We start from the raw sequence: 9,984 nt of genomic DNA on the forward strand, positions 1-9,984 counted from the left end.
TGGTTATAAAAACACGTAAACTCAGAAGATGTGGACTGTGACTGCACCATATATCTAGTCGGGAGTGGTGCTGATTGAAAACAGATGATTTGGAGCGATTCGAGCGCCATATGTTGGTCATTCTAAGGACTTATTGAACTACCCTCGTATTTCTATGTGAAAGGACGGAAGACCACCTAAGCAGTTGAATTTTTGACAAAAAAGAGGGTTTTTTAAAAAAATTATTGAATTTTCAACCCAATAGTAGTATTATTACCCAAAAGTTCTTAATTCTGAATAAAAATATATAATTATGAATTTTTAAATGTAATTAATATAAATTTTAAACCAAAAAATGCTGCTTCTACCAAAAGATGAACTATGAATCCAATAGGATCAATTTTCTATCCAAAAAGACGAAAGTTCAATAAAACAGTTAAATTTTTCGACAAAAAAAGATTACTTTTTTACATTATAAATGTCTAAATTAAAAATATTTTTCTGGAAAAAATCTCCTTTCGCTCCGCTGGGAATCTAACCTAGGTCTTTCGATTTAAGGTTGGGTGCTCTAACCACTAAGCTGCTAACCATTCTAACCACCAAGCTACTAACTACTCTAACCACTAAGCTACTAAGAACCTTTTTTTAGAAATATAAGCTGTCGTTGGCAAGGTGTAACATTTTATATACTTTAATTTTAGAAGAAACCTATACTATCATAGATGGTAAAATCGATAACTGGAAATCTTTTTCACAGACCGTGAAAATGGAAAATCATCACTATCGATATAAGTAAATTTCTTCAATAAAAGAAAATTCTTAACGTCTTTTCAGACTAGACGGAGCTATGAATTAATTTTTAAAATCAAAATATTTACTGGAACTAAAATATTGATTGTTACCATCTCCTGTGATAAAACAGATTCCTTGTAAAATTGACGAACATAAAACGTAACACCTTGATAAAGATAGCGTGTATTTCTAAAAAAAATCCTCTATCGATCTCTCTAGTAGCTTAGTGGTCAGAGCAGATCTTTTTTGAGAAAACTATTTTAATTTAAAAATTAATTCATAGCTCCATCTGGTCCGATATGGCATTAATCTTTTCTCTTATTTGAGGAGTTAAGGCCATGTAACAAGATGGTCACGTGACCCGATTCCTATCTTACCCACGCTTTCTTTATTTCCTAATTTATTTTCACGCGAAGCTCTACATCGAGTGAAAAATTTGGGATTATAAATAAGAAGCACTAAAAATGTGGGTCTGGTCTTAAATTCAAATAATTATGAAAAAAGCAAAGAAAAAAAATATCAACAAAAAAAACGATATAATTATTCAAATTTAGGACCAGACCCACCTTTCCTTGTGCTTCTCATTCATTCGCCCAAATTTTCAGCTTGATGTAGTGCTTTATGTGAAAATAAGTTAGGAAATAAAATTGTTGGTAATGTAGGAATCTGGGCACGTGACCTACTGATAGTGTTTACTTCCCATTTTGACGGTCGGTGAAAAAGATCTCCACTGATCGATTGTTACCTTCTCCAATGATAGTAACGGTTGCTTGTATTATAAATTTCATTTTGCGTTTTTTGTCCTTAAATTTTTTAATTTCTTGTAAGTTTAAATAGATTTTCAAAAAATATGAAACCTAACACGTCTCGACCAAGACTGACTTACAATGATAATACGAATTAAAAATATCTGTTAAACAATTGTTATTTTTTGTCCACAAAATTAGGTATAGCTGGAGAGAATCCAAAACTTGAGAAAGACACTATTAGCGTAGTAATGAAGAATAGAGTTGCTTATGGAGACAGTTTCAAGGAAATCACATCCCAAAGTATGATACCAACATTTATGGATCCGAACTCTAGAAAAAAACCAAAACCATATCCTAGGTATTTCGTTTTTATAAGAACGTATAATAACCAAGCTTTTACTACAAAATCACATCTCTCTCCGCTACCTTTACCTTTCCCCGCAAGATCTTCCTTGGATCCTCCAGAGCCACCAGAAACAGCTTTGCTGCGTATAAAAAGTGGCCCAGTGATTTCAATTGAAGGTTTCGTAACTTACGATCACAAACAACCACATACCACTTTTGCTCCTTACGGTCGAATTTATATCACACATGCACTGACTACAAATATCTATACTGCAACGTTAAGCGCCAGCCACATGACCTTCGATCCCAACATTAGCTTGCCGGTTCCATTTCATAGACCCCGTCTGGCCGGAGAGGGATCATCGACTAAAAAGAGTCAAAAGCCACGTGCTGGAATTCCGCAAGTTGAACCAACACAGGGTGCTAGTCGCTTTCGTGATGTTAAATAACTACAGGCGTATGCACGGAAAACGAATTGAAGTGTCCGTCGTCTAAACCTGTTAACTGACATTCCAGGAATTTTACACAATGAAGGAAAATCGTTATTATTTTTGCAATTTTCAATACTTTTTTAAGCAGTCAAATATCTTTTCTCCATTTACTGCATCAAGAGAAGTTAGGTAAAACCGTCGGGCTTTTGGTGAGAGAGTCTCTGCACTTCGGTTTGGTGTGGCGTATGACCCAGATGCGGGACAGGGGTTACCCCGAACTTGCGGTGATCAGTCGTTTCAAATTGTGGGTACTGTTTTCCTAAACTGCGCAAACGCGGAACTGTGCCGCTTGCGCCGCGTGTGCAGAACGGCTCGACTATACTGTTGATTAAACGGTTCGGCTTGTTCGGGGTAATGGTTCTCCCGAATCAGTCGAGCCGTTCTACTAAACAGAAGTACGCTCTTCACTGTTTTATTGGCACGAAAAATGTACGTGTTGGGTGAGCGGCTCTACCAAACTTCTCTTCGTGTAGGGAAAAATAATACACGTTAGCTTTTATAACAGTTAAAAGAAAATTAAACGTTATAATACAAGTGAAAGCTAAAGTTGTATACATGTTGTCTACAAGGGGTCCAGCGGTCTGAACCTGTTATCTGCCGAATTCTACCTCTGACTAAACTGTTAAAAATGTCTGTTGGAACTTTCACTGGCATTGGCATCGTACCTTACATGTATTAGGATTTTACAATACCAGTAGCCAGTAACTAGACACCTGCTGACGCAACAAATTTAAAAAAATGTAAATCATTTCTCGTTCATGTAGTTCAAAGGATTCACGGAAGTTAAGGAATTCACAAAAATATTGAATTCAACGAATTCATATAACACCTTGAATTCGCGGATTTCATGAGTTTCAAGAAATTCATGGAATTCACGGAATTCAAGGAATTACGGAATTCAAGCAAAGCACAGAATTAAAGAAATTCACGAGATTCAAATAATTCATGGACTTAAAGGAATTTACGTAATTCATACAATTAACGGAATTAAAAAAAAATTATAAAAATCACAACACTCAAGAAATTCACAGAAGTCATGCAATTCACGGAATGAAATGAATGAATGAATTTCGAGAAACTCATGGAATTCACTGAAATGACGGATTTAATTGAATTTACGGAAACCAAGCAATTCACCTCATTCAATTAATTCAAGGAATTCGTGGAGTTCACAGAATTAATAAAATTCAAGGAATTCATGAAATTCACGGAATTCTTGTAATTCGCGAAATTAAGGAAATTCACGGCATTCGAAGAATTAATTATATTTTTGGAACTCGTGAAATTTCCTGAATTCTTTTGATTCTGTAAATTCATTGAATTAATTGAATGTCATGAACTCCATGAATCCCGCAAATTCCACGAATTCCGTGAATTCCGTGATTTTAGTAAATTCCCTGAATTTCATGAACTCTTTTAATCCCATGAATTTATTAAATTTTACCAATTCCGTGAATTCCGTAAATTATTTCAATTCGATCAGCTTTATTAATTCTGCGAAGACCATGAATTCCATGAATTACATAAATTCCATGAATTCCGTAAATACCATGAATTCTGGGAATTCCATGAATCCCGCGAATTCTATGACTTTCGCAAATTTTTTCGAATTCAATGAATTCCAGGAATTCGATAAATTGCGTGAATTTCGCCAATCGGGCTAATTCATAGCATTCTATGAATTCCTTGAATTCCATCAACTCCAGGAATTCAACCAATTCCGTATATTCCTTTAATTCCATGAATTTCTCGAATTCCTTTAATTCCATCAATTCCTTGAATGTCTTAAATTCCATGAATTCCGTGAATTACTTGAATTCCATAAATTCCGTAGATTCCAAGAAGTTCATGAATTCCTTTAATTCCACAAAGTCCGCGAATTCCGTGAATACTTTGAATTCCGAAAATTCCGTGACTTTTGTGAATTTCGTGAATTCGATTAATGCCTTGAATTCGACGAATCCTTGAATTACGTGAATTCCTCGAATTCCAAATATTTCATAAATTCCTTCAATTCCATGAAATACACGAATTCTATGAAATCCGTAAATTTCTTGAATTCCGTGAATTCCAATAATTTAGTGAATTACGTGAATTCCTTAAATTTGATTAATTCCTTGAATTCGATGAATTTTCTAACTTTTCTAAAATTCCCTAAAATCCATGGAATTCACAAAATTACAGGATAATAAAAATAATAAAAAAATTATAAAAAATAAATATTTTGAATCATAAAATAAGGTTACAAGTCTTAGAACAGTTATACATACTATTTTTACGGAAATTACTTTTTTACATTCATCTAAACCTATTTAAGATCTCAGGGCCATGATCCAAATTTTTTGTTAAAAAAAAACGTCTTTATTTTGTTACCAAATGGAATATTAATGTGCATTTATTTCTTCAGTTTTGACTTTTAGTTGCTGTCGTAATACCTGTTTAGTTCATAAGGTTTATAAAAAAATATAAGATTTAGAATAAGCAAATTTTCGGACTCGATGCAGTGCCTTATCAGTTCTGTTAAGAAAATGTTATTATTTAAAAAAATGGTTATGTATCAATATATAAAATTGTATGTAAAACATTAAGATGCTTTAAAACCATAAAAAAACATCGACAATGTATCTGTTCATTCGTAGTTCGTAGTTTGTAGTTGGTAGTGTACTAGACCAGCAACATAATACATATAGACAAATAATAACTATGTAGATGTATTTTAAAAAAATATGTATATACAATCTTATAAATATTAAGAATCTTAATTTAACAATATTATTGTCTTTTTTTCAAAGATTTTATAACAGGTTTGATATTTTGTAATATAAAATGCAACTAAAATGCAGGTAATCAGATTGCTCACGAACAAGAAGAAAAAAAGCGTCAGAAATATGTCATATTTCAGTTTTGCTCTTATTTATTGTATTTTTGTGGAACCTTATAAAATAGACTCTTGGGGTTTCAAATAAAAAAATTATTATTGATTCACATTCTGATAGAATTAATATTAACATTGAATTATTAATTAATGATATCGAAATGCAAAACAAGATTACTATAATCAAAAATTGTAATGAAAATCTACCTAGAAAGTAGTAAAGCTTCGCGGCTATAAGATCCGTTACAAACAGATAGCGCCACCACCTCATGTTACCAAAAGTCGGTAAAACAGTGAGGTAAAATGATAATATAAAAAATTACCAACCTCTGGGGTTAACCGAACGATGGTGAATTGGCTGTCTACTTTACCGACTGACAGTGCAATGATATTATAAAAATTAGCGACCTTCCTATTTTACCGACACACGGTTACTTAGCATGAAACAGAATCTTTAAATTCTGACTCAACAGGAACATCCATTACCAATCTTGCTGTTTTGCCGGCTTAGCATGGAACATAACCATACAATTATGAAATTCTCTATTTTACCGACTTAAGGTGCAATGCCTTCTTAGCATAAATCTGCATTACTAACCTCACTGTTTTGCCGACTGTCGGTAACTATCGACGGTGGCACGATTTGTCGGTAACTGATCTCGTAGCCACCTAGCTTAACTACTCGAAACGATAATCACTTTTTAATACTTTTCCGGAAGTTTTTAGTCGTGGTGGATGTAAATTTAAAATAACTATAGAGAAAAATAGTTAAATTTCAAATATATACAACAGAGTAGTACAAATACTGGAGAAAAGCTCGTTTTTCGAAAATTGAAAAAAGAAGTACTTATTATGTACATATTAACTCTTTGGAAATTGAAATTTGGTCACTTTTCAGGGAATACTCAAAAAATAATTTTTATCCAATAAACTTCAGTTTTGAAACCCCGCAAAGTCCTTGCATTGTGACCCTTGTAAATGTTTGAAAAACTGTTTTCGATAATAAAATCATGAAAAATTATTAGTTTTTGGGATAATTGTGACGGTCGACGCATTTCGAAAATTACAATTCTTGTTTAACATACTTGGTAATTATTTAAACAATATATTTTCTGAGTTTAATATTAAAATTAAAAATGTTTAGAAGTGATATGTTTTTATTTAAGATATTTAGCAATTACTTAGAAGCAGTTTGTAATTATTTAAATATTTAATGCAACAGTCCCTTCTCATAGGAACGATGGAAAAAATTCTAGTTTCTTTGAATCTCTCGCAGTATGTTTATTATTAATTAATATGTTCCTTTTTCAATAAAATAGATCTTAAATATGGTTCATAACGTAGTTCAAAAGAATTTTTGAAAAAATAGAAAAAGATATTTTTAAACTCAGATATAAGTTATTAAATATGAAAATAATGAATAATAAGCTACGATGTGTAAGAGATATAAACTAGCAATTTTTTATCTTTCCTATTGAAATCCGTTAATAAATTTTTATCAATTGTTAAAATAATTGGAAACTGTCTTCCACAATAAATATCATTCTTAACATTCATTCACTTCTAAGATTTATTAGAAAACAACTTTTTGTTAACAATTGCAATTATTTAACTAATTTTAATTTATATTTTAAACAAAGTATCTCTCTTATCATACATTACAGGCGTTATCGATTCAAAAATTAGTAAATTAATAATATTTACGAAAGAAAACATCTGCCCACTTCGCAGGCACATTTTCATTGCGCTTGCCTAGGGCGCGCGACTGTTGGTTCTCGCGCTTCGCGCTCGATATTGAATTTACATTGCGCTACGCGCTTGATCTTTCTGCATAGACTTTTTACAACTATAGATGAAAGTATCGACAACAGTAATTTGTTGATTGTGAATTCTCTTTTGTTAAAGCTCCTTCGGCTTTAACGAACACATTCTCATCACGTATCTAGTGCTCCGCACTCGAGTTTATCCCTGAAATTTTATATCATTCCCATAAATGTATATTATTATAATTCGTAAACTTTACATGTAAGGTCTACTGAGCAGCCTTACCGTTTTTTAATTTCGAAATTATTTATATATGTATATACATACGTACATTTTAAAAAAATGCATTATTATATTTGAGAATTTTTGAAATACTGTGAAAATGTTGCATGAAAAAATGTAACTTTTGGATTTTCTATTATTTTTTATGCTGTCACAATTTATTTTTAGATTTATCAAGAAAATTCAAAAAGTTATTATGATAATCTTCTAGGACATTTAGAAACCACACTTTTTCTTCTCTTGCCATTTTTTCATATCGTCCATTAATTGGCTTAAAAGGTTCATTTTCGTGTGTTTTTTTAAATATTTGAAAATACTACAACTCTCATAATTTTTAATGTTATGAAAAAAGTCATCAGATGAATTGTTCGGCTTTTTAAATATTATGAATAACCGTAAAGAGAATTCTTGAATTTTGAAAAAATGGTCTCAAAAATATTAAAGAGCCGCTCACTTTTTGAATTTTTATCCATAATGGCTGGCTAATGAACTTGGCATTTAGTTTAGGGCACTTAAAGAGTGTACCAGAGGTCAATCTAATAGAATTATTTTTTCAAAAGTTATGGTGGTGACAGGTAGACATAAATACATAAGGACAGATCGACAGACATACACATTCATAACAACCTATTTTTCGGATTTAGGGGGTCTCAAAACGTGAACATTTGACAAAAACTGGGGTGGGGGAGGGGGCGGGTTGTTAAATTTTACACATGTCTAATACCTTCACTGATGAGAATTAAAAAAAAAACCATTTATAAAAATTTTTTGCTCTAGCTTCGGTGAAAAAAAGTTATCTGTTTATTTTGGCTAAGCTGGTGTCGTGTGTCTAAAAATTGAATTTTTATATTTTCAATGTTTTTTTTTATAAATAAAACAAAAACTATGTGTCCTATAAAAAAGTGATTACTAACAAATTTGTAGATATTTTTTGGGTGCACAATGTTTGTCTTATCATTTTTTCCCTATTTTGCATAGTTGGACCAACTGTACACAGAATTTTGGCGTAAAATGTTATTTGGCATAAAATGTACATTTAAGTATGTTTTTTGGAATTTTGTAAATTCTATAACTCTGTTAATTTTTCATTTTTTGAAAAAAGTCATTAGGATACATTGTTCGACTTGGTGAATACTATGAATAACCGTACAACAATTTTTGAATTTTGAAAAAAGTGGTCTCGAAAATATTCAAAATGTGCCCACTTTTTGAATTTTTATCCAAAATGGCTGGCTAACGAATTTGACCTTTAGTTTAGGATACTAAACGAGTGTACCAAAGGGCAACCTGATAGATGATTTTTTTTGAAGTTATCGTGTTCACAGACAGACATACAGATATACATACAGACAGACATAAAGACAGACTCATTCGTAAAAAACTGTTTTTCGGATTCAGGGGGTCTCAAAACGTGGATATTTGACAAAAATGGGGGGGATCAAATTTTACACAAATCTAACACCTTCTCTGATGAGAATGTAAAAATAGTTCAATTAACCTTTGTAAATTGTTTAATTAATTAAAAATTCAAAGAATTCAAGATATTCAAAGCATTCAGGAAATGTAGAGAAATTTAGGAAATTTAAGAGAATTGAAGGAATTTAAAGAATTTAGAGATTTTAGAGAATTGATAGAATTCAGAAAATCCAGGAAATTCATAACATTCAGGAAAATAGTGGAAACAAAAAATGCATGTCATTGCGAGAATTGAGTGAATTCAGAGATTTCAGAAAATTGTGGGAGCTCGGGAAATTAAAACAATTCAAAGAATTTTTCAAATCTAGAGAAATCAGGGAATTCAAAGAATTCAATAATTCTGGGGATTCAGAGAATTTCAGTAATTTCCGAGCTTTTGGGTAATTCAAGAAATTCAAACAATTTCAAGAATTCAAAACTGCCACAAAATTCAGTAAATTCTGAATATTTCAAGATTGAAGGAAATTCAGAGAAATCCAGGATTTCAGAGAATTCTGGAAATTCGGAATACTAAAAAAATTCAGAATTCCGAGAATTTATAGAATTAATAGAATCCATAGAATTCAGAGAATACAGGGTTCAGAAAATTCACAGAATTTCAGGGATTTCAGAGGGTTCAGGTAATTCAAGGAATCTGCAAAATTTGAATTGTTTTAAACATAAAACTCTTAATTATAAAAAAAAAGTATTTCTAATTTTGACATGTGGAAATATGTAAATTTTAAAGGTTATAAATTCTATATTTTACCATTTTTCAACAATTTTAATTAAAAAATTATTATTGGCATTTATATTATTAGTTATCATGTAAGTGACAATATTATATCAGTAAGAATTATATAAATAATTGTATTTAAATTATTATTTATATTATTAATATTTTTCTCTAAAGAAAAGATATTAGTTTTCATGACAATATTCAAAACTTTCAAAAAAAAAATATTTTAATAATCTTTTTGTAAAAAAATTTCTTCATAAGGTAGCTTTTTACTAATTTTTCTGTTCATGTATGACGTTTGTAAAGATTCCAGTCATAAGAAATTTACTTTAAGAATTGAAAAAACAGGAAAGTTTTAGAGAATGGTTTCACTAAAAAATAAGCCAACAATGATTAAAATTCATTAATTTTTTCTTCAGTGGAAGCTTCTAATGTGTCCCCTAAGGGTTTACATTTTTCTTACACCTTCTTTATTCCTTTACACACCCTCCACACACTTACTTGGTGGTGGAA

The 9,984-nt window shown here is 31.0% G+C and overlaps 1 protein-coding gene across 1 annotated transcript in view; it reads left to right on the forward strand.

Annotated features, from left to right (window-relative positions):
- Positions 1-1,809, forward strand: part of LOC117171387 — a 67,478-nt gene extending 65,669 nt beyond the window's left edge. The window contains exon 4 of the mRNA XM_033358642.1: positions 1,719-1,809. The gene's annotated coding sequence lies outside the window, so the exon portion shown is untranslated. The remainder of the gene's footprint in view (positions 1-1,718) is intronic.
- The last annotated feature ends 8,175 nt before the right edge of the window (positions 1,810-9,984 follow it).

This window comes from Belonocnema kinseyi, chromosome 4 (genome assembly GCF_010883055.1).
Source record: "Belonocnema kinseyi isolate 2016_QV_RU_SX_M_011 chromosome 4, B_treatae_v1, whole genome shotgun sequence".
Classification (NCBI taxonomy): domain Eukaryota; kingdom Metazoa; phylum Arthropoda; class Insecta; order Hymenoptera; family Cynipidae; genus Belonocnema; species Belonocnema kinseyi.